This window comes from Zingiber officinale, chromosome 11A (genome assembly GCF_018446385.1).
Source record: "Zingiber officinale cultivar Zhangliang chromosome 11A, Zo_v1.1, whole genome shotgun sequence".
Lineage (NCBI taxonomy): Eukaryota > Viridiplantae > Streptophyta > Magnoliopsida > Zingiberales > Zingiberaceae > Zingiber > Zingiber officinale.
Window position 1 is genome coordinate 3,955,667 of NC_056006.1, and position 23,469 is coordinate 3,979,135.

At 40.6% G+C, this 23,469-nt stretch overlaps 1 long non-coding RNA gene across 1 annotated transcript; it reads left to right on the forward strand.

Moving 5' to 3' along the window:
- Positions 1-19,458: 19,458 nt before the first annotated feature.
- On the forward strand, positions 19,459-19,841 carry LOC122032918. Its single transcript, XR_006126248.1, has 2 exons — positions 19,459-19,523; positions 19,613-19,841. It is a non-coding gene; the product is annotated as an uncharacterized LOC122032918 (long non-coding RNA).
- The last annotated feature ends 3,628 nt before the right edge of the window (positions 19,842-23,469 follow it).

A 23,469-nucleotide genomic window follows, 5' to 3' on the forward strand; every position in this document is an offset into this window, starting at 1 on the left:
AGTGGCCTTGAGAGCTTTCTTCTTCTTGGCTCTTTCCTCCTTCTTGAGTTTTGGACACTCACTCCGGTAGTGGCCTTTCTTGCTACACTCATAACATGTAACATTAGTCTTATCGATATTTTGATCATTAGGTTTACCTTTTCCTTTGTATCTTCGGCTTCTTCTCATAATTCTCCTCACGAAGTTGGTCATCTCGCTTGATGATGATCCGCCTTCATCATCAGACTCGGAGGAGGATGTAGATGAAGAAATCTCTTTCTCCTTCTTCTTTTCCCTCTTTCTTCTTCCATCCTTGTTCTTTGGTCCTGCAACTAAGGTAATACCTTTCTCTCTTTGACCTTTGTTAGCAAGTTCATGAAGTTCCATTTCACAAAAGAATTCGTCTAATTTAACAATGGAAAGATCCTTGGAAACTTTGTAGGCATCTACCATAGATGACCACAAGGCATTCCTTGGAAAGGCTTTAAGAGCGTACCTTACTAGATCGCGATTCTCCACGCGTTCATCTACGGAATGTAGACCATTGATGATTTCCTTGAACCTCCCATGTAGTTCACTTACCGTTTTGTTTTCCTTCATAGTGAGATTTTGTAGTTGATTCAAGAATAGGTCCCTCTTGGCTATCCGAGAATTACGAGTTCCTTCTTGGAGCTCGATAAGCTTGTTCCATAAATCTTTTGCACTCGAGAATGGACCTACCTTGACGAGTTGGTCCTTGGCAATCCCACATTGTAAGGTGACTACCGCCTTGGCATCGGCTTGCCCTTTACGAGTTTGTTCAGTAGACCACCTTGATGAATCGAGTTCCTTACCTTCTTCGTCCTTCGGTGGTGTGAATCCTTCCTTGACCGAGAACCACATGGAGATATCAGTCTTGAGGTAATACTCCATGCGACTCTTCCAATACTGGAAATCTGCTCCATCGAAGAAGGGTGGTCTGTTGGTGCTGAATCCTTCCTTCATGGCCATCTTCTTGCTCCTTAGGATGTTAGTCCAGATGAAGAGCACCAGGCTCTGATACCACTTGTTAGGATCTTAGATGGCTAGAGGGGGGGTGAATAGCCTCTTAAAAACTTAAACACAAATTTCTACAAAGAAACTTGTTAGCACAGCGGAATTAGGAAACTAAAACAAAGAGGAAACAAGCATACTAACACATGGATTTACGAGGTTCGGGGATAACTTGCCCCTACTCCTCGGCGTGTCCGTAAGGTGGACGACCCCTTGATCTTCGGTAGATCGCACCCCGGATAAATTTCGGCTAAAGATCCTCCTTCTCGGTGGAGTAACCTCTCCACAAAGTCTCAAGAAATATATATGTTAAAGCACAAGACTTACAGAGCTCGGTGGCAAAGAAGAATGAACTAACGCTTACAACCACGCGAGGATCAGTGGAAACAGAGAACTCACAGATAGCAGTTTCTCACCCGAGAGCTCAAGAACTTAGCACACCACAACGATCAACAGAACGTTTTCTTTTTTTTTTTTTCACTTTCTTGCTTTCTTGTTGTTCTTTCCTCTCGCTTTTTACTGCTTCTTAAGCCCCTGTTCTCTGCTGTCATGGATCGTGGTCAAACTGCGCAGAATCATCGCTGCAGCCAATCCCTCTTCCTCCTTACCTGGTTCTCTGAACTCACACCAATGAAATCACAGTCTTCACTGGTGTCTTCTGAGCTCGAACCAATCACCAGGAGTCAAGCGGATCGCAGCCAGATCACACCAGTAGCCGTTGATGCTTCAAATGCACCATGCGCCGCGAATCACAGCAGAAAGGCCATTTGTCGTATTCCTCTTATGGACTTAATTTGAAATTAGGCTTGGAATGATACCTGTGATCCTGCAAACTCAAAAGCTAACAGCACAGAGGGTTATATCACATGAATCAGGCAGATCAAATGCAGTGGAGGAATCGCAGAAACAACGAACAACTCTGATTGTGTGTGGATCGGTCACCAGACCGATCCATGGACCGATCAGGACATATCCTGATCGGTCCGAAGCTTGTCTGATCGGTCGTGGAGACCGATCAGACTGCAGGTGGATCGGTCTCCACGACCGATCCCCTGCCTTCTTCTCTTCGCAATACCATCTCCTGATCGATCTCCAAGACCGATCAGATTGCACTCAGTGTTCTGCTGAGTGTTTCCTGATCGGTCTACAGACCGATCAGATTACACTCAGTGTGCTACTAAGTGTTTCCTGATCGGTCACCAGACCGATCCATGGAAACTTAGTTTCACTGGATCGGTCTGCCGACCGATCCACTGTCTTATGTATCACTGGATCGGTCTGCCGACTGATCCAATGTACCATGGAGTGTCCACTTAGGTCCCTCTCTGACCTAATCCGGAGAACAAGCTACCGAGCCCTCTCCGACTTCGTCCGGTCCAGAGAACGAGCTACCGGGCCCTCTCTGACCTAGTCCGGAGAACGAGCTACTGAGCCCTCTCCTACTTCGTCAGGTCCAGAGAACGAGCTACCGAGCCCTCTCCGATCTAGTCCGGAGAACGAGCTATCGAGCCCTCTCTGACCTAGTCCGGAGAACGGGTTACCGAGCCCTCTCCGACTTCGTCAGGTCCAGAGAACGAGCTACCGAGCCCTCTCTGACCTAGTCCGGAGAACGAGCTACCGAGCCCTCTCCGACTTCGCGTGCCAAGTTTCCAACTTGGACTTTTCCCTTCCACATGATCAACCTTGATCAGTAATCAATCCGAGTTCAATTAACATCTGATACAAACTTAAATCAATGTCAACATCAAAACAACAGCCAGGTCAGACTGTATCAACAGTCATGTCATACATACATCATGTAGTTATAGGACTCTTCCTTTTGAAAGCTATTTCATTTTGATGTATGCCATAACATTATCATGCATTATGTTCATTTCCTTAAAATTAAGGACAAATGACATTAATCAACAAGTCAACAAGTGGTGTCAACAAGTGACATCCTAGATGGATGTTCAATATCCACAAAATGCCTAGATAGATATGCATGATCCCTAGATTAGGGCAAAACAAAATTTTGCATCTCACAAAGACCTATAACATGACTTGTATGTGGTTTAGTGCACATTAGATACATGTGAGATGTTAGGATGATGAACAAAACTCAAGATGTTGTTTTAGTGCATTCTTTTGAGTTTTAAGTTCATCAAAACACACAGTATGTGTTTTCCCATCATTGGGAAAGCTAATGTACAAGTCATGTGCATTATGCCCAAGGAACATGGTGGGATATTGGTTTTAAAAATGATTTTGAATATATTTTGGAAAACCTTGGTGAAGGCTATCTTTTGATAGTAATCACCATTGAATAGTTAAACACAAACTTGAAGAAAACGCTAAAGTTTTTGTAAGTTTTTAAGTTTGTATAAATATTTGAAAATATGATGTATTTTCATAGAAAACTATTTTTCCATGATAAATTATATCCTAAATAATGTTTACACAAATTTTTACAATTTTTGGAATTTTGTAGATTTTTCTAGGGGCTTCTGAAATTCACAGAAAGTGAATTTCAGCAACTATCAGACCTCAATCGATCACCCGATCGATTGAAGGGTCTCAATCGATCGGGCGATCGATTGAGAGCAAGCTTCTCGCAAACAGAAGCTTCCTGGATCGATCCACCGATCGATCCAGCCCTCCTAAATCGATCAGTGGATCGATTCAGAAAGGTTCAATCGATTGGAACCCAATTCCAATCGATCCAAGTTGCTGATTTTGGCTGGGAATGCCTGATTTCAGCATCTTTGAACCTATTTTAGTCTAGGTAACCATTCCAAACCCATGAAAATATATTTGTATACATAAAAAGGGTGTTTTCATGTGGAAAACAAGGATGAATTGGTTAAGGAAGGCTAAGTTGAAGTTTAGGTTGAGGTTTGTTTCAAATTTTGAATATTTGAACCTCAAAACTTCTAAAAGTGGGCTTCCTAAAGTTTTAGGGATTCCAAGTCATTGTTGGTGCAATGACAGAAGTTACCACCATGTCTTTAGGGGGAGGGACTCTTTAAAGACATGAAAATTATTTTTCATGAACTTTGGAAGGTGGTTAACCTTCCGTTAAGAACATGTTCAAGGTTGAGCGTTTGAACTTTAATGGGGAGTGGATATCCTCATTGTTCAAGTGGTTTCAAGTGGAGAATGCTCAAGGATGGGCATTTGCCTACATTGAAGGAGAATGTAGGGTTAAGGATAATGAAGGGTATGAGACCTTCATTATCATATTGATCACAACGAGTGAAGTTGTGAACAACGATGAGCAACTCTTCAGGGGGAGAGTTTTCAACAAGTAAATTTGTTGATGTGTGCCCAAAAATGGGGCATGGTTTGATGTGTGCCAATAGGGGGAGAATGAAAGGGAGTAAGTTAGGCTTTCATTACCTAGAGGGAGTTTGCCCTCTTAGGGGGAGAATGAAGGGCTTAACTTATGTATTCATTACCTAGTGGCATGAAGAAGGTTTAGGCTATGGGATTAGCCTAACTTACATGTGGTATTGTAAGTGATAGTGTTGGTATTGTCAAACATCAAAAGGGGGAGATTGTTGGTGCAACATCCCTCAGGTCAAGGTTGACCTGGTTGACCAAGCTTGAGTCTTGGTTTGGGTTTCGATGTTTGACAATACAAGGTTGATTGAAGAAGAAGTCAAGTAGGTCAAGGATGACCAGATACTTGACTAGGAAGTCCTAACTGGGATGTTAGGCAGAAGGAAAGTCCTGGTGAGTGAAGCCAGGCAGAAGAAAATCCTGGTGAGTGAAGCCAGGTGAAAATCCTAGTGAGTGAAGTTAGGTGAAAGACCTGGTGAGTGAAGCCAGGCAGAAGAGAAGTCCTAGTGAGTGAAGCTAGGCAGATTGGATGTCCTGGTGAGTGAAGCCAGGCACGGGGAAATCTAGATGCGTCAAGGTTGACCAAACATCTGGTGAAAGTCCAAGTAGGTCAAGGTAGTGACCGGATACTTGGCAAGATGAAGAAAAGTCCAAGTGGCTCAAAGGGAGTGACCGGACACTTGGTGAGGGAGTCCTAGCAGGTCAAGGGTGACCGGATGCTAGGCATGATGGACCAACATGTCAAGGTTGACCGGATGTTTGTTTGGGAGGCTTGGGACTTGGTTTTGGGCAAAAACCAGAAGCTGAATCGATCAGCTGATCGATTGGCTGGAGCCCAATCGATTGGTCGATCGATTGGGGTGTCCCTGCGAGAAGCTTTCGTCCCAATTGATCAGTGGATCGATTGGGAGGAAGTCGCGAGCGCACAGAATGCCTCTGGATCGATCATCCGATCGATCCAGAGGTCCCAATCGATCAGTGGATCGATTGGGAAGGTGCTGTATGTCGCGATAAGCCCTGGATCGATCAGTCGATCAATCCAGGCAAATTTTCAGAGCACAGAGGCGCTCTGGATCGATCCGTGGATCGATCCAAAGCCTCCCCGATCGATTGGGAGCAATCCAATCGATCGGGAGCAATCCAATCGATCGGGATCCGACCGTTGGCGCAGATAAAGGCCGTTGGCGTGCGTCTTCTTCGGTAGAACTTCACCGATTCATCTCAGATCACTTCAGCGCTTCCACAGCTTCTCCACAAAGATCAGATCGCCAGTTCTTGAAGGTTCTTGGAGGTTTTCCAAGTCAAGAGGCGGATCTACAGCTGAAGAAGAAAGCTAGGGTTAGGGTTTTTATACTCACTGTAAGCTTTTGCTTGTATTTGTGTATCCTTTCCCTTTCTTCTTGTAGTGTGAACTTGTAGGGCTTCTCCGCCTTTGGTAGTTACCATAAAGGAGGGTTTTCATAGTGGAGGGTGCGTGAGTGTGTGGATCCTTGGATTAGTCACCTCTTGTGAGGTGGATACCAAGTAAAATCCATTTGTTAGCGTTGTAGTTTTGTTTCTTTGTATTTTCCGCTGCACATCTTTGAAGAAACAAGCAACGTCAAGCACGAAGATCGCGACGAGCTATTCCCCCCCCCCCCCCCCCCTCTAGCTACTTTTCGGTCCCAACATAGGGGAGTTTTATGGAAAGATTGAAATTTAAAAATACCATCTTCCACTTGGTGAGGAAGGAAAAAATGGTGGAAAAGTCGAGTAGATAAGGGAAATTCCAGTAAACAGGAAACAATAACAAAACCAACTATAATAGAAAAAAATTGGAGAATGAGTTGATTTAGGGGAAGGTCAAAATATATACTAACTTTAATGAAGAAAGAATGAAGAGAAAACCTAAAATCACACAGAACCCGTTCCCAGAAAATTGCTACACTTTCTGGAGGGGGAAGATGAGGACGATCCCTAGGCTTGGGAGTGACCATATATGAAGGGAAGTTGTAATTCCATTGAAGCTCACAAGCTTTTGATGCAGAGAACTTGTAACAACATTGGGTGTACCATTCATATAAGGTAGACATTGTTAACCAAACGAGATAAGAGGAATGAGAATAGTTAACAGAGAGCAAAGAACAAAAGATACATAGACGAGAGGAAGAAGAGGAAGTGATCAGGGATTTTTTTGTCTATTTTCCATTTAGAAGCTGGGGTAGGGCATCGAAAAAGGTGTTTCTAGTAGGAACGTTGGATTGAGATGATAAGAAAAGCGGGATTGAAGAGAAATCGTTGGATGGAATAGTGAGGCAGTGTATACAGTAAAACAGGTACACACCACACGTCATAGACAGGCGTGCCACTAATAAGAAGAGAGTATGGGGAGTCGATACAGGAGGTTGTATTCCCGAGATATTAAATCATTACTAAAGTTAAGTATTCAAGGAAGTCCAAAGGGAATCCTTGTTCGGGTGGACAACATTAGTCAAAATACTAGGTTAGTCTAAAAATATATATATGTAAACTTGATTGGGCATCAAGGGCCCGACCGAGTGTTGAGTGTAGAAGAAATTAGGACATAAACTTGACCGATTGCTAAAGATTGTCTGAGTATTAAAATCTAATTTAAGCATATAAGTGAACTTGATCGACCATCCATGACCGACCAAATACAAAGGTAGGATAATATTAAGTGATAGGTGAATTTGATTGATTATTAATGGGTGACCTAGAATTAAGGTTTGAGAATATTGGACATAAATTTGATTGATCGTTAATAGTTAGTTGAATATTAAGTTTAGATGAAATTCAACATAGGAATAATTTTGTTTGGTTACAAAAGGTCAGGCAAAAGTGGTTAAATGAATAAACGATAATTGTAAAGAGGACGAAACATTTCTGAACAAATAACTTAACTCTTCAACAATAAAACCCCACCAATCAAAGTCAACATTAAAAACCATATAAATTGTTGAGTATTCACTAAACATAGACAACGACAAAGAAAAATCCATGGTTATAACATCATATGGAAAAAATTAACATTCAGGATTGTTCTATATGGAAAACACAAATTGAGAGCAAATTAGAAAACAGGTTGGGAGGTATGGTAGCTAGTAGTTCCCAAAGGTCAAGAAAGTTAGCGGGAGGATCAGAAACTAGAAGCCCTTTCCTTTTTAGTTGCCTTATACCTCCCTCAGCCCCATGAGTGAAAGCTTTGGCAATGCAGGTAGCAATAGGAGCATGAAACTCAGAAGATTCCAAGAGGGCTCTTGTCTTCTTTTCAAATCGTTCAACTTCCCCTGCCTGATAGGCTACTAAAGCATCTTGGGAAGCTTTTGATTCAAGCTCGTTGGAGGCCAGCTCTACTTTAATCGAAGCTAAGGAGGAACCTAGGGAAGTTAACTCAGAATTCTTAGATTCTAGAGTAGCATCCCTAGTAGCTAATTCTAACTTCAATGCTCGTAGTTGGTATAATAACTGAGAATTATTGGTAGCATATGTATCCACTTTGGATATTAATTTAGCATGAAGAAAGGCTTCTGACTTAACCTTGGATTCAAAATCTTCTGAAGAGGTTTTCCATTTGAGTGAATTTATAAGTTCTACCTCAAGAAGCTAGTGAGTTTCTTGTAGTTGGCGAGATAATTCCTCAGAGGCTAAAGAGGAGGAGGTTCCAAAAACTTGTAGTTTCATCTTAGCCACTTCCTGGGTTAGCTCATACATATGTCGGTGCATATTCTTATTAGAGATCCACCACTATCCAAAAGTTATTATTAGAATGTATCAATAAAAATAGAGAGATGATGGATCATATTACCTTATTTTCCTCAAGAGAAGAGTGGTCAGCCCATTCAACAGGAATAAATTTCTCAATTTCTTTACAAGCCTCTACCCAGGATGTTGTTAGAGAACCCCCCCAATAATATTGGTAAGGTAGGGGTAGATGTGGAGGAGGATGACAAGGAACTATGGAGAGAAAGGGGGGGGGGGGGAATAAGGATAGGAGAACCCTCAGTTACAGAAGGTGGTAGGAAGAGGGGCTCAGAAAGATTCATCATAAATGCAGGATTGAGGTTAACGCTCAGAGGTGGAGAACCTTTCGGTAATTGAGAAGAGGAAGAAGCAAGAGCAGGATATAGAGATGAGAGGGTAGGCTCCGAGGAAGAGGAAGGAACATTCCCAGTGGGTATCTCCCCACAAGTAGAAACAACTCATTTTTTGGGTCGGGGTGTTAGGGTCAAACGACGCCCGGGGCATTTTCTTGTAGGAGCCACCTCAGGTTCCTGTTCTTGTGTCTCTTGAGGGGTATCTTCTGGAGGTATGCTGGTGGATGCTTCCTCAAGAGTAGATGAAGAGCTAGGAATGAGAGCTGGTTGATTGGATGACTCAGGTAGAGGAGCATCAGACGCAGGAGCTGCGGTATTAAGTTCCACTCTAAGCTCTTGCTCCTTAGCTAACACCTCCTCATCTTCTAGATAGATAGGCTTGTCAACCAAAGCTCTATACAGAGTGTCCACTGCAACAAACAAAAAAGTATTTTAGTTAGTAAACGAGGGATAGCTAAGAATTTCAAAACTTACCAAAAGAGTATTGTAGGCTCTTTTGAACATGGCTTAAACCAAAAAGATATAAGAGGTCATCTCATATCCGCTAATGAATATAAAAGCGATGACCTAGTAATTTCTTAGAGTATTCATAAAAGAGAGGTTGTTGATGAAATCCCCTTACATCAGGAAGGGGAGGAAGAGAAGATTACCATTTAGTGGACCACCCAACAGGGTCGGGGAATTTGACAAAGAAAAAAATGGGATTTTCAACCCTTGATAGAAGAAGACATTTCTTCAAAGAATACCATTTTCGGGCGAAATTAGAAGAGGAAAACCCCTGGTTCCGATTTCTTGGGTAAGAACACATAATTTCTTGGGTAAGAACACATAAAAAGATTTTGAGAAGTAGGAGGTATACTGAAAAGATGGAACACCATATACAATCCACATAGATATCTAAAGGTGTTTGGGGCAAATTGTTAAAGAGGAATACCAAAATATTGACTTACGTTTATCAAGAAGGTAGGGATATGAAAGTGTAAGCCTGTGATTAGTTGATCTTTAAAAAAAGTAACATAATCGTCAGGAGGGAGACAAGGATGAGCGTCAGGTGGTGGAACCCTAATATGGTATTCTGTAGGAATTTCATACCGAGAGTAGATAGAAGTTTGGTCAGCGGTAGTGAAGGAAGAACGAATTTGAGCATATCAAGGGAGTAGAGATTCTTCAGCCATGTCGAGTAACTAAACCACTTAAAGAGTAAAAAACTTACTGAATTCTAAGAGAGAAAAGGTCACGAAAGGAAAACAGGGAAGACGAAGAAGCGCGGGTCACTGAAAGAAGTCAAAAAAAGGGAATCGCCAAAGAGCAATGGGAAGAAGATGAACAACGAAGGGTTAAAAAAGATTTAAGATTTTTAAATGATCTTAGGATCATCGTACAAATAAAGTGGGATGATAGAGGAGAGTCGTTGATTTGCCAAGGAGAATGTGTGATAAGACACGAACAAAAAATGTACCGGGAGTTGCTTGGAAAAAGGGAGAAAGAAGGAAACGTGGTGCTCGCCTAGGAAGGTGCATTTATGATAGATAGAACAAATCAAATCATATACTGAACCTCCATATCTTCGAACATTCTCTTTCCGTTGAAGGACCAATTACCAATGCAACCACTTTAAAAAATCACGCGAATCTTAAAATATAGATGAATAAACAAAACTTGTAAATAAGAGAAAGGTCCTGATTTATTGTAATCCCGACCGAACGAGTGTGTAGAAGAGAACCCTGAAGTTTGGTCGAATTCATATTCAATCGGACGTACATACAAGATCCCTAATTTGACTATTCCTCACATGGCCAAACACAAGAAACATTTAGCAAGGTAAATAACACCATTAAACATAAGTACAGAACTTTACATAAGGAATACAGTCATAACTATTAGACTCTTGAACATTTTCCATAAATAAATACAGTAAATAGAAAAACTTCCACTGATTTCGCTTCATAGGGTTGCCAAACTAAGTGTAGACATGTGGTACAGTGACAACTTGAACAAATGTAGGGGACGGGCAAGCCAACTCATTAGTACGTTCTGTGGGATGAAAATAAATTCTACCCGATATTGTTGTTGATCGAAAAATCTGTCATCCAATAGGATCTAGCTTTTATTTGGGTAGTTGTGTTGGAATAAGGAAGGTGTTTTTATTGCTTTCTATTACGCTTCTGCAAGTGCAAGGATACATCGTCAGTAATAAAATATTATCGATCCCACAAGGACTGGTTATAAGCACTAGCGATTGCTCACGTAGAATTAGCTAAACTACCGATGATTATAAGTTAACTATTTCCTAAGAGGAAAGGGAATGGGAAAGTAGATGTGAGAACTAGAAAAAGAGAGAAAGGTTAACTTGGCTTGGGAAGAGTTCTAGGAGTTCGGTTTCATTGTGGTGGAATCTGATGTATCATATTCTATCTTTTCCTCATTGTCAATCAACATACATTGCCGGAAGTTAAAGCTGCTATCTTTATGCACTAAATAGAGAAGATCCCTGTGAAATTTTGTTACGGTTAATCCCTATCACTAGGGTGCCTCGGTAGATCACAAGAATACAAATCTAATCGGTATCATTAAGGATAGAGATAAGGGTTTGATTTGGTCTCTTACTTCCTTGTTGAGAAGTTGCCTCTCCTTTCAAGGGAGTATCCTGTTAGACCCCGTGGTAGTTTTGATGTGATCAACCAAGTTGGTTAGGTCATGCTTTGTGTTTGATCCCTGTGTCTGAGTGTGCAGGAGCTTAGGAATGCAGGAAGTCGAGCGGAAGACGCAGCTAGTGAGAAGGACGACACGGGAATGGAGTCGACGGGCTCAGTGCGTCTGAAGGACGAGAGAGCTGCGAAAGAGTACTCCGGTGGGTGTGAAGAGCGTGCGTGACGTTCGAGGGATGTTAAGCCAGGACGAAAGGCTGCTCGAGGAGAAGGCCGGAAATTGGGTTCGGGTGAGCCGTATTTCGATTGGCCGAAATCACCCAAAAGAATGGAGAGTCAGAAGCTGAAGAAAGCCAACGCAAAAGAAGCTGAGCTGGACAAAACAGCTCAAGGCGCCTTCAAGCTGCCTTGAAGGCACCTTCAGCTTGAAGGTGCATTCAAGCTGCCTTGAAGGCGCCTTCAGCTTGAAGGCGCCTTCAAGGCTGATGAAGGCGCCTTAAGCCTAGTCAAACAGACCGTTTGCGCAGCGGATAAAGTTTTATCCGCTGAACCCTTGGAGGCGCCTTGGACCCCTATTGGAGGTGCCTTGGACATTCGAGATCAGATTTCCAGAGGCTATTTAAAGGCCCCTGGAGCTAGGAATTTACAACAACTTCTACATTCAACTCTATAAGCATTTCCTAGCAGTAATTCTGAGCCATTAGAGTGTAAAAGGCTTCTCCGCCTTCAGCAAAAGAGAATTTTCTTAGTGTGCTTTCTTATTACCTTGGATTAACAACCCTCATGGTTGTAACCAGGTTAAATACTGTTTCTGCTTTTATTTCAGCCTTTATTTTATTTACTATTGCATTAATTGAGTTGAAATCCGAGGAGGGTAATTTTATTTTTGTTTTCAGCAATTCACCCCCCTCTTGTCGGCCTCTGCTGCACCTACAATTGGTATCAAAGCCTGATCGCCTCAGAAGGACTAACCACCAACTGAAGCACTACGATCAAGACGATGGCCGGAGCGAACATCCATCCCCTGAAGTTCGACGGAGATTTCGCTACATGGAAGCAAAAAATGGAGGTATTCTTTAAAACAGACTTTGATATTTTAATTACTATGAAATATGGTTTTGCAGCTCCTAAAGACAAAGAAGAAAACACGTGGAGCAAGAAGGAGCAAGCCGATTTCGTCGCCAACGGAAAAGCTGAATTCCACCTCCTCAGCGTTCTGCCACCTCAGGAGGTAAGTCGGATCGGAAGCTATGACTCAGCGAAAGATCTCTGGGAGAAATTCCTAGAGCTTCACGAAGGTACCTCTGAAGCGAAGCTGGCGCGATGTGACATCCTCCGGACACAACTAACAAACCTCCGGATGAACAACGGCGAGAAGGTAGCGCAACTCCAAGCGAGAATCAAGGAGCTGATAACACAACTAACGAACCTTGGGGAAGAAGTAACCAACCGGGATTCCATCCGATACGCGCTCAATGCCTTCCCGAGGACTTCAGAATGGGCGTCCTTAGTAGATGCTTACTACATCTCTAAAGACTTTGAGGTAAGTAGTTTAGAAAACTTGTTTTCAACTTTCGAACTTCACGAGTCTCGACTTGCAGAAAAACCAGTAGAGAAGTCGAACCTCAATGTTGCCCTACGAGCTGAAAAGGACGATCCTGACTCCAAAGCATCAATCGACGAAAATGAAGCTGCGTTAATGGTAAGACGTTTTAATAAGTTTTTTAAATCTAACAAGTTTAGATCGCAGTCAAGTAAACGTCATCAAAAAGGAAGGACAGTCCGGTGCTACAATTGCAACGAAGAAGGGCACATCAAGGATGATTGCCCAAAATTGAAGAGCAAACAGAAAGATAAGGAAAGAAGCAAGAAGCCAGCTCGACCCAAGCACAAAAACCTGAAGGCGACATGGGACGACTCTTCATCCTCCGAGTCAGAAGTCAAAGAATTCCGAGGATTAGCTCTACTAGCTAACCATCAGCTAGAAGAAACTTCTAGCTCAGAGATGAGCATCAATGAAGGGGGAGGAACATTAGAAGAAGAAAGTAGCAGTGAAGGGGGAGCATCACCAGATCAGGTAAGTAAGGTACGCAATCTAACCCCGTCTCAGTCTTTTCGATTTATTAAATCGCTTTCTAAAGACTTATTCGAATTAGAAAAAGAAAATAAAGAATTGAAAATGAAATTAGCAAAAGCATGTCCACTTGAGATGTACGATAGTATAAAATTAGAAAATGATAAATTAAAATTAGAAATTGAAAAATTGAAATCTAATGCATGCTTAAATAAATTTCCTAAATCAAAATTAAGAACTTATGAAAAATTAAATTGGTACATTAGAAAACACTAGGGTCAACTTAGAAATGTGGCCAAAAATTATGTACCCCCTAAGTTTTTGACTAACCCTGTAGGAAGGAACCTTTATTGGGTTCCAAAATCACTGCTAGTTTAAATTTCTCTTTTAATTAAAAGCTTACAGTGAGAAAATTAAACATTGAAATTCTTTATGAAAGCTTTGTCTAAGGAAGTGGTTGTTGCTCCAATAATCAAGAAGGCCTAGTGCCTCGCCACGACCTGGAAGCTAAAATATTGAAAGAAAATGTTTAATTAACTTTCTGAAAAAGCATTAAAAACAAGAATTAAATAATGCTTTGAAAGTTTATCAACCATTTTTTTTACTTAGAAACTTTTTTTGAAAATTCTGACTTAGAAATTTTTTTTGGGCACATTCAAAAAGTTTACTTAGGATTTTTTTTTATTGACTTAGAATTTTTTTTAAAAAATTCAATTTAACTTAGAAATTTTTTTGTAAAATTCTAAAAATTCATTTTTGCTAAGATTTTTTTTTTAAATTCAATTTAACTTAGAAATTTTTTCTAAAAATTTATTTTTGCTCAGAATTTTTCTACCTTAATATTCTCTTGTTGGAACCCCATTTTTGCTGTGATTAAAGGGGGAGAGAAAGGTACAAGTTTAGGGGGAGTACGGAAAATTAAAAAAATTAAAATTTTAATATTTTTTCAAAACTGTGTTGTAATTTTATTTATTGCAAATTTATGCTTAAATATGTTAGTTTAGTAATTTCCTTTAAAATTACTATTTATGTCTATTTTAACCCTAACTTGATCTTGGGTTGATGCACATCAAAAAGGGGGAGATTGTTAGACCCCATGGTAGTTTTGATGTGATCAACCAAGTTGGTTAGGTCCTGCTTTGTGTTTGATCCCTGTGTCTGAGTGTGCAGGAGCTTAGGAACGCAGGAAGTCGAGCGGAAGACGCAGCTAGCGAGAAGGACGGCACGGGAAGGGAGCCGACGGGCTCGGTGCGTCCGAAGGACGAGAGAGCTGCGGAAGAGTACTCCGGTGGGCGTGAAGAGCGTGCACGACGTTCGAGGGACGTTAAGATGGGACAGAAGGCTGCTCGAGGAGAAGGCCGGAAATTGGGTTCGGGTGAGCCCTATTTCGGTTGGTCGAAATCACCCAAAAGAATGGAGCGTCAGAAGCTGAGCTGGACAAAACAGCTCAAGGCGCCTTCAAGATGCCTTGAAGGCGGCTTCAGCTTGAAGGCACCTTCAAGGCTGATGAAGGCGCCTTAAGCCTGGTCAAACAGACCGTTTGCGTAGCGGATAAAGTTTTATCCGCTGAACCCTTGGAGGCGCCTTGGACCCCTATTGGAGGCGCCTTGGACCTTCGAGATCAGATTTCCAGAGGCTATTTAAAGGCCCCTGGAGCTAGGAATTTACAACAACTTCTACATTCAACTCTATAAGCATTTCCTAGCAGTAGTTCTAAGCCATTAGAGCGTAAAAGGCTTCTCCGCCTTCAGCAAAGGAGAATTTTCTTAGTGTACTTTCTTACTGCCCTGGATTAACAACCCTCTTGGTTGTAACCAGGTTAAATTCTATTTCTGCTTTTATTTCAACCTTTATTTTATTTACTATTGCATTAATTGAGTTGAAATCCGAGGAGGGTAGTTTTATTTTTGTTTTCAGCAATTCACCTCCCCCCCTCTTGCCGGCCTCCGCTGCACCTACATGTCCTAGATGTCCGTGAACGGGTTACCCCTGTCACTAGAGCCCCTCGGTTATACGATCTAAGATTCTCTCTTTAGGAAATTAGTAATTCCTACACAATAGACTAATATGATGAGATAATCTCAGCGAGTCTCATACATATCAAGTAGAAACAAAGCAAGCGAAATCATCCAATAAGTAAAGGCATAAACATGAGTCTTACATCAACCCCTATCCACAACTACTCCTTGATCCTAGAACAAGGAATCTACTCCATAGATGCTAGAGAAAAACCCAAAGACATAATATAAGTAAGCATACAATCCTCAAACGAGAAGAGAGAAAGAGAAAAGTTGCTTATCCGTTAACGACGAGTGATCTTCGGGTCCAATCCTTTGCTTCTGAAGTTGATGCAACTATGATGGTGATCTTGGAAGTTCGGGATAGTGTGGGACGACACCAAGATAGATCCTCTCTGACGTCTCCTCCTCCCCCTGAGAAGAAGAGTTAAAAGCCTTTATATAGGCTAGGGCATGGGCGCCGCACGGCGTGCACGGCCGTGCGAAATCCGCACGAACAAACTCTTCCCGTCTTCGGGTAAAGTGGCACGGCCGTGCGAAATCCGCACGACCATGCCTTGCTTTGGCTCGGGTTGCACTGCACGGCCGTGTGAGGTTCACATGGCCGTGTGGATCTTGGCTACGGGTTGTGAGGCACTGCCGTGCAAGGATGCACGACCGTGCTATGCTCTCTCTCGGTGAATGGCCACACGGTCGTGCATGGTTGCACGACCGTGCTCTTCTCCCTGTCTGGAATCATCACACGACCATGCTGGGTTGCACGATCGTGCTCTGCTTCGCTCGGGTGCATCGACAATCGTCGTTTTTGCTCTAAAAGTTGTCCCTGTCAACACAAAATCAAACAAAGAGCAGATCTCCGACAAAAGAGTAATAAATACTGAATAAATGATAAGAGAGATGATCGTGCAAAGAATATATACAAATAAAGCAAGTGAATGTGCGTTAAGACATGCATAAACGATCATAATATCTACACACATCAACTTCTTGTCTCACTCCTTGAAACTACCATATTGTTCTTCCCACCCCAAGTGTGGGTTTGTAGTAGAATGACAGCCTGGACAAGGAGGAGAAGTTCATCCTATCTTCTTACGTTTGTGTGGTTCACCCTCCAGGACTTGTGATGAAGAAGCTATCTCTGATCTGATCTGATCCAACTAGGCTTGTAGAATATCCACCTTAGCCTTCTGCTAGTCTAAGTGTTGTTGTTGTTGTGATATCAGCAAACTGTCTACATAAACCTTCATGGTTAGAACGGTTATCTCTGAAGCGTGCTAGTCTTTTAGATCCTCCAACTCCTCAGTTTTTTGCTTTAAATCTAAATAAGCTTTGCCCCTTAAAGCTACTTCCGACCGAACTAGAGACTGAGCTGCTAATAAACTCACCTCTAGCTCTCTGTGTTGTGAATGACATAGATCTAAAGCTTGCATAGCTTCAGCTAAGGATTTCTCCTTCTTGGACAATGGTTGATCCCAGAGGGGAAGATCTGAAGCCATAACTCTTAATAATATCTTTAGAAGATGAAGCAAGAAAGAGTGAGGGTTGAATAGAAGTTAGGATCGCACCCCTATTTAACCTGGTTACAAGATAGGGATCAGGGGTGTCACAAGATCACTGTAAAGGGTGTCACGGGATCACTGTAATGGGGGTCACAAGATCACGATAGTAAAAGTTAAAAGGGTAAAAATAGACTTAGGTCTAGTCAGTCGGCTATACCTCCTTCGACTAGAATTGAATGGGAGGCTAGTGATACGGGTTATGATAGATGGGCTGAGCGAGTGAAGGAGGGAATTAAGTCAGAAGAGATATATAACTGGCCGACCGCAGGCCGAGTGAGCGCTCCTGCGCTTGTGTATGTTCGATCGGGCAAAGCTTGCCTGAGTATAAAGACATTAGCCTTATATAATAGACTCAGCATATAGTCGACCGATCGTAGGACAAGTGAGCGCCCCCGCATTCGTATTTGTTCGGTCAGGCAAAACCAACCTGAGCATAAAGGCATTTAGCCTTATATAATATTCTCAACATATAACCAACCGACCATAGGCCGAGCGATTACCGGCCGAGCAAGCACCAACGTTCTAATATATGTTTGACCAGGCAAAGCTCGCCCGAGTGTAAAGGCACTTAGCCTTATCTATAGTTTCAACATATTACCAGCCGATCGAAGGCCGAGCGAGCACCCACGTGCTCATATATGCTCGGCCGGGTAAAGCTCGCCCGAGTATAAAGACACTTAGTCTTGTATATAGTTCTTAACATATGACCAGCCGATCGAAGGCCGAGTGAGCACCCATGTGCTCATATACGCTCGGCTGAGCAGAGCCCGCCCGAGCGCAAAGACATACTCAACAAGTGGTATTCTTAATATATGTAGCCTGCTTGAATGACTGGCCAAGACATGTTTAATAGAAAACATCCTTAATATATGAAGCCGGCTTAAATGACCAGTTGAAACATGTCCAACAGAAGATTTGGCAGGAAATATCTTCTAGAAGCTTTTTCAGTTACAATGACATGTCTCCAACATAAATATAAGTCATAAATGACAAAAGAGGTACATCTGGGGTATAAAAAAGATTCCTTAAGGAATTATTACATGAAGTATAGAAGATGACTTCATCTCCTAACAAACTCTAACAAACTGGGGACTACTTCATGATTACAGCGGTCACATGAGGTAGTATAAAAAGGGGGATACTCTCCGTTGATAAGGTATACAAGTTCTAGCATCTAAACTCTATTTCACTTCAGTTACTGTTCTTCTTCTTCCATATGTGAGAGAGATTGACTTGAGCGTCGGAGGACCTAGCCAAGGATCCCCACCCTAGTTTTAGGTCGCTAACGCTGTGTTGGCTTGTCTTACTGTGCGATGGAGTGTGGAGGAGTTTCTTTAGATCATCGGAGCTCATCTTCATTGGAGCTCATCTTCTCTCATCGGAACCAGTGCTCATCTTCGGAGATTTCAGACAGGATCAAGTGGAAATCAGAAATTAAGTGAAATATATTCACATAAAACCATTAAAATTCTTATTAATATTTTTTTAAAATTGTTATTAATATTTTTTAAATTATAAATTATACTTTTATAAAACTTATTTCTTGTTATTTCTATTAATTAATAATTGGAGACTTGGGTTGAGAATCACATTATTCATGCCTTGATAGCTTCGTTCCTTTTAGAAAGACTACTAAGGAACTATACCATGCAATAAAAAGTAGTATATCAATTTGATTTATTTATTTTAATACTCAATGTTGAAGAGTGTGATTTTTTAACAATGGACGGTCAAATGTTGGCTATTTAACATAGTCAAATGGGTCTCCAATTATTGAGTGACAGAAAAGTAAATAATTTTAATTAAATTATAATTTACAATTTAAAATAATATTATAATAACAATTTATTTTTTTAATATTAATAAGTGTTATACTTTAATAGTAGAGGAAGAGAAAATTGAGGAGAGAGTTATCTTCTCAATCATTCCTACCAAACACCCCTATTTATAAGATAGGTATAGCGAGATAAAAATGAAAGAATGCAATGATTATTTATCAATCAATAATAAAATTAAAACAATCATCTATTATAACACTCCCTCTTACATGATTGATGAAAAATCCAATGTTATCTCATCAAAACATTGTCAATAAAACTTAGTGGGAAAAACCTCAATGATGGAAAAAATAGTACCACTACAAGAAAAATCTTCATAGACATCGGTGGAACAACAACAGTTTTAAGTAAAAGCCGATGTCTTTGAATATTTTACATCGATTTTTCCAAAAACCGGTGTCTATGAGCACAGATTTTCGCTCATAGACATCGGTTTTTTAGGCGACGTCTATGAGCGCCTTTTTTTCGTTAATAGACACCGATTTTAACAGTGATTTTTAAAATCCGGTGTTAATGAACCAAAATAATTTAATTTTTCCACCAATACTTAGCCAAAATTTGCAACACTTCACTCTTCCCTCCAAACCTAAACCTAGAGCGTTATCCACTGTATACACTTCACTCTTCCCTCCAACATTTCACTCTTCACGCAACCTCACCTCCTCTTCTCCTCTCCAAGCTCTCTGTGGAGACAGATCTGAGAGTTCCCGAGATCTAGTCGTTGTCGGATCTTCCTGTCGATGAGGTAAACTTCCTTCCTCGACCTGGGATCTAAGCGATTTCTTCGCCGCAATGTACCTCTCTTGCGTTTTCCGTCGAGATCCAAGGATCTACGATTCTGGATTTGCTATTTTTATCTTCAGATTCCTATGTTTACCTGAGCTTGATTTTGTTTTGCAGGCAAAGGCCATGCAGGACCCCGAAATACAAAATATCCTAACAGATCCTGTCATGCGACAGGTATTGTGTAGTTATTCTCTTCTTCATCCACTTTGTACTTAATGTAATTCCTCGTTTAATCATTTTTTTGGGGCTACTTTCTTATCAAGGTGTTGATTGACCTCCAAGAGAACCCTAAGGCTGCACAGGATCATCTCAAGAACCCCCAAGTGATGCAGAAGATACAAAAGCTTATGGCGTCTAGAGTCGTTCAAATGAGATAGAACTTGAAGTATGTGGGAGTCGTTGGTCATCATTTTATCTTTTTCAGCTGTGAACATAAACATATTACAAGTGCTTTATGATTCCTCCTCCAAGTTATTGTCTCAGTTATGCCTTTGTTTTAGTACTTGTTAACTCAGTTTCATCATTATTTTGCGCCTGATGATTAAAATTGCCTGAATGATTGGAACCCTAACTATTTTTATTTGGAAAGGAAGAGCAAGAAGAGCAGGAGAACAAAAGAGGAAGAAGAAGAGAAGACGGGGGGGGGGGGGGGGGGGTTATATTACCTAAGGCCTTGGATTCCTTCAGTTTGTCAGCCGTTGTCGACTGCCGAAACTTATCTCCAAGGCTCCCTAACAAGTTCATCAATTGCTGTTGGAGCCTACCTTCTATTTGGTGCTGGCGTTTCTGTTCTGTCGTCTCTATGCTGCTAGCATAGATGAATCATAATTTTGATTTAGAGCATAAATTACAAGTTTGCACTGGACCATATTTGGAAATTCAAAAATAAGGTGACTGCATTAAGAAGCTTAGACATTATTTGCTAGTCTGTTATGGTAAATAAAGAGCCTTAATTGCTGTGTTCTATGAATAGATACTGATTATTAGATTCACGGGTGCCAAACTGTTCTAAAAATAATTGACCATTAGTTGCTGTTATTCATTTATTTGATTCTGCCAGGTCAACTTCCATGCAAGGAAAATTGCTTCGGCACAATTTAGAACCAGAAATAGTTCATGCTCTGAAAGATCTAAAAAGAAAGCTTTTAGAGAAAGAGTCGATTTGACCATCTCTTTCTATTTGGTTCAATCAATGGAGTTGTAGACTCAATTTGGGTAATTTCTCCATTTCAACTAAGATATCTTGCTTCTGATTAGTTTTCATTTGTAATTACATTTTTAAAATAAATTTTTATTTATTAGTGTAAATAAAAATTGTCTTTTTGATTGGATTCATTGAGATGTCGGTAGGTAGATCAATGACTTTCTTTTGTTTGTTGCAGTGTAATTTGGGTTGAATGTAGGAGCCAGTATATGAACCATTTTTTTGGAATCCTGTTGGCATTTGGATCTTAATTTGAATGTACTACAGTAGCTGATGTTTTATTGCCCTGGAACATTTTATTACCGACAACTGAACAAACAAGCTTGCTATTGCTTTAATGTGCTTTTGTATAATTGGGGAATCTTAGGTGCTTGAATTACTGCTTTTGTGCCATGACAAGAACATGTAGGACATTTTGAGTTTTACCATTCGATTAGCATGAGTGATGTACATAAATTTGTTCATGTAATATGTGGTTCGCATAACTTCAGAATAACTTAACACATGATAGAAAAACAAAAACTCCTATGATCTACTTTTGTCAAGAGTTGCTCAATCATTGTAACTCTAGTTAGTTTTTGTAGCATGTAAATTGTGTGACGGTCTTATGGATTACAAAAGATAAGTGCTTGAAAAATCAGCTGGAAAACAATGGCTCAAAGGAATGCTACTGTCAATGCAAGTCCTAAGGAAATTTGCATACACAATAGAATGGCTCAAACTTTGTTACTAACTTAAACTGAAAGAAAAATATCATCTAATCAGACGTTTACCGAGTGCTATTTCAAAAGCTGGAAATGTGAGTGGCTGAAGGGGAAGAGAACACTAGAAAGAAATGGCTAATAACCCACATAACACAGTAAATGGAAATATTCTGTGAAGTTGGAAATAAATGGGTGATAGAACTGGAAAGAGTGTTACTGTACACCATAATAATCATAATAATCATAATAATCTACTATACAAGAAAAATCATAATTTTAAATGTGTTACTGGAAGTATTCCAAGAAAAATCATAATAATCTACTATACACCATGCATCACTATATTTAGCTTCTTTCAAATTAGTCGCCTTATAACAGATTATTTCAAATGTGCAGATCAATGAAGCTGAGCAAACAAGTAAAAATTACCAGCAAAAGGTTATTTATCTCATTTTCAATCTCTATTTGAGTAGAATTTACAATATCTTTAATTTCCCTTATGTAAGCAACAAACTGCTTTATATCCATATTGACTATTTTATTCTATTCAGGTAAGAGAACTGGAGAATCAATTAAATGGTGAGAGGACAAACAAGAAGAATGTTGTAAAGTTCCTAAAGCCTCCAGTGACTCCTTTAAGATGGAGGCCTCCTTTACAAAGAATCACCAATCAGTTGTCACCCTCAGGACATCAAACAAGCAGAGGTGCCCATCCAGTAATAGATAAAGAGAATTGTCTATTAACAAATAAAACTACTGGGGAAGATTTAGTTAAATCACTGCACGGAGCAAGAAGGATAACGTTGGTACCAGTAAGAAGAATATTTGTGTACTATCTATTACCTTTTGATGTTGTAAGAAGAATAGTTATGTGTAATTTGTGGATACTGACTTGATGTACACAATATCTATTATCTTTTTATGTTGTAAGAAGAATATTTATGTGTTGGTTATATGGATATTGACTTGTGTGTTTAGATACATCGATGCATTTTTATTTGTGATTTTCTTAGTGAATTAATAATATTAACTTAATTTTATGATTTTCTTGGTGATAATAATGGTTTTTCACTATTTCAGAAATCGAATTTGTATCATTAAACAATATCGATATTACATCGGTTTTCCACCGCTGCAAAACCAGTGTCATTAACTAATATTACATCGGTTGTATACCGCTACCAAAACTGGTGTAATTTTAAACAACTCAATTTTCCCTATTTTGAGTTCTAAATGTCCTTAAAAATATTTGGAAATGCTTTTAAAATATTCTAGAGATTTTTAAAAATTTTTAGAGTATTTTTATGTAATTTTTGGAGGTCGTTTGATATTTTTACTAAACGAAAGAAGTTTTGACAAAAAAATATCCAAGCCGAGGTTTGAACCAGCGACCTTTAACTCGGTCAAAACCCAACAGACCAAGTGTGCTGGCGGTCATTGCAGGTAAATTAGGAAGTGAAATTTATGTTAGGACCGAAAAGTAGCTAGAGGGGGGGGGGGTGAATCGCTTCACGTGTGCTCGTCGTGCTTCGTTTCTCGTTTCTTCAAAGTGATGCGCAGCGGAATATAAAGAAACAAACTACAACAATGCTAACAATAGGATTTTACTTGGTATCCACCTCACAAGAGGTGACTAGTCCAAGGATCCACGCACACACACACACCTCCACTAATAAACACTCCTTTTCGGTAACTACCGAAGGCGGAGAAGCCCTACAAGACTCTCAATACAAGTAGAAGAAAGGGTAGTAAAGAATAAGTAAAAGCTTACAAGAGATGCAGTAAAAACCCTAGCTTCTTCTTCTTCTCGTTGCAACTCGCCTCTTGACTTGGATGAACCTCCAAGAACCTTCAAGAACTGGCGGTGAGAAGCTTAGAGAGTGCTGGGGAGGAGCTGTGATGAATCTGGAATGAATCGGTGAAGTTCTGCTGAAGGAACCGCACGCTAACAGCTATAAACGACGCCAACGGTCGAATCCCAATAGATTGGATTGCTCCCAATCGATTGGGGAGGCTTTGGATCGATCCACGGATCGATCCAGAGCGCCTTTGTGCTATGGAAAAACACCTGGATAGATCCACGGATCGATCCAGCGCTTATCGCGCGAAGCAGCAGCGTCCCAATCGATCCACTGATCGATTGGGACCTCTGGATCGATCCACCGATCGATCCAGAGCGGTTCTGTTCGCGGGGACTCACCGGATCGATCGG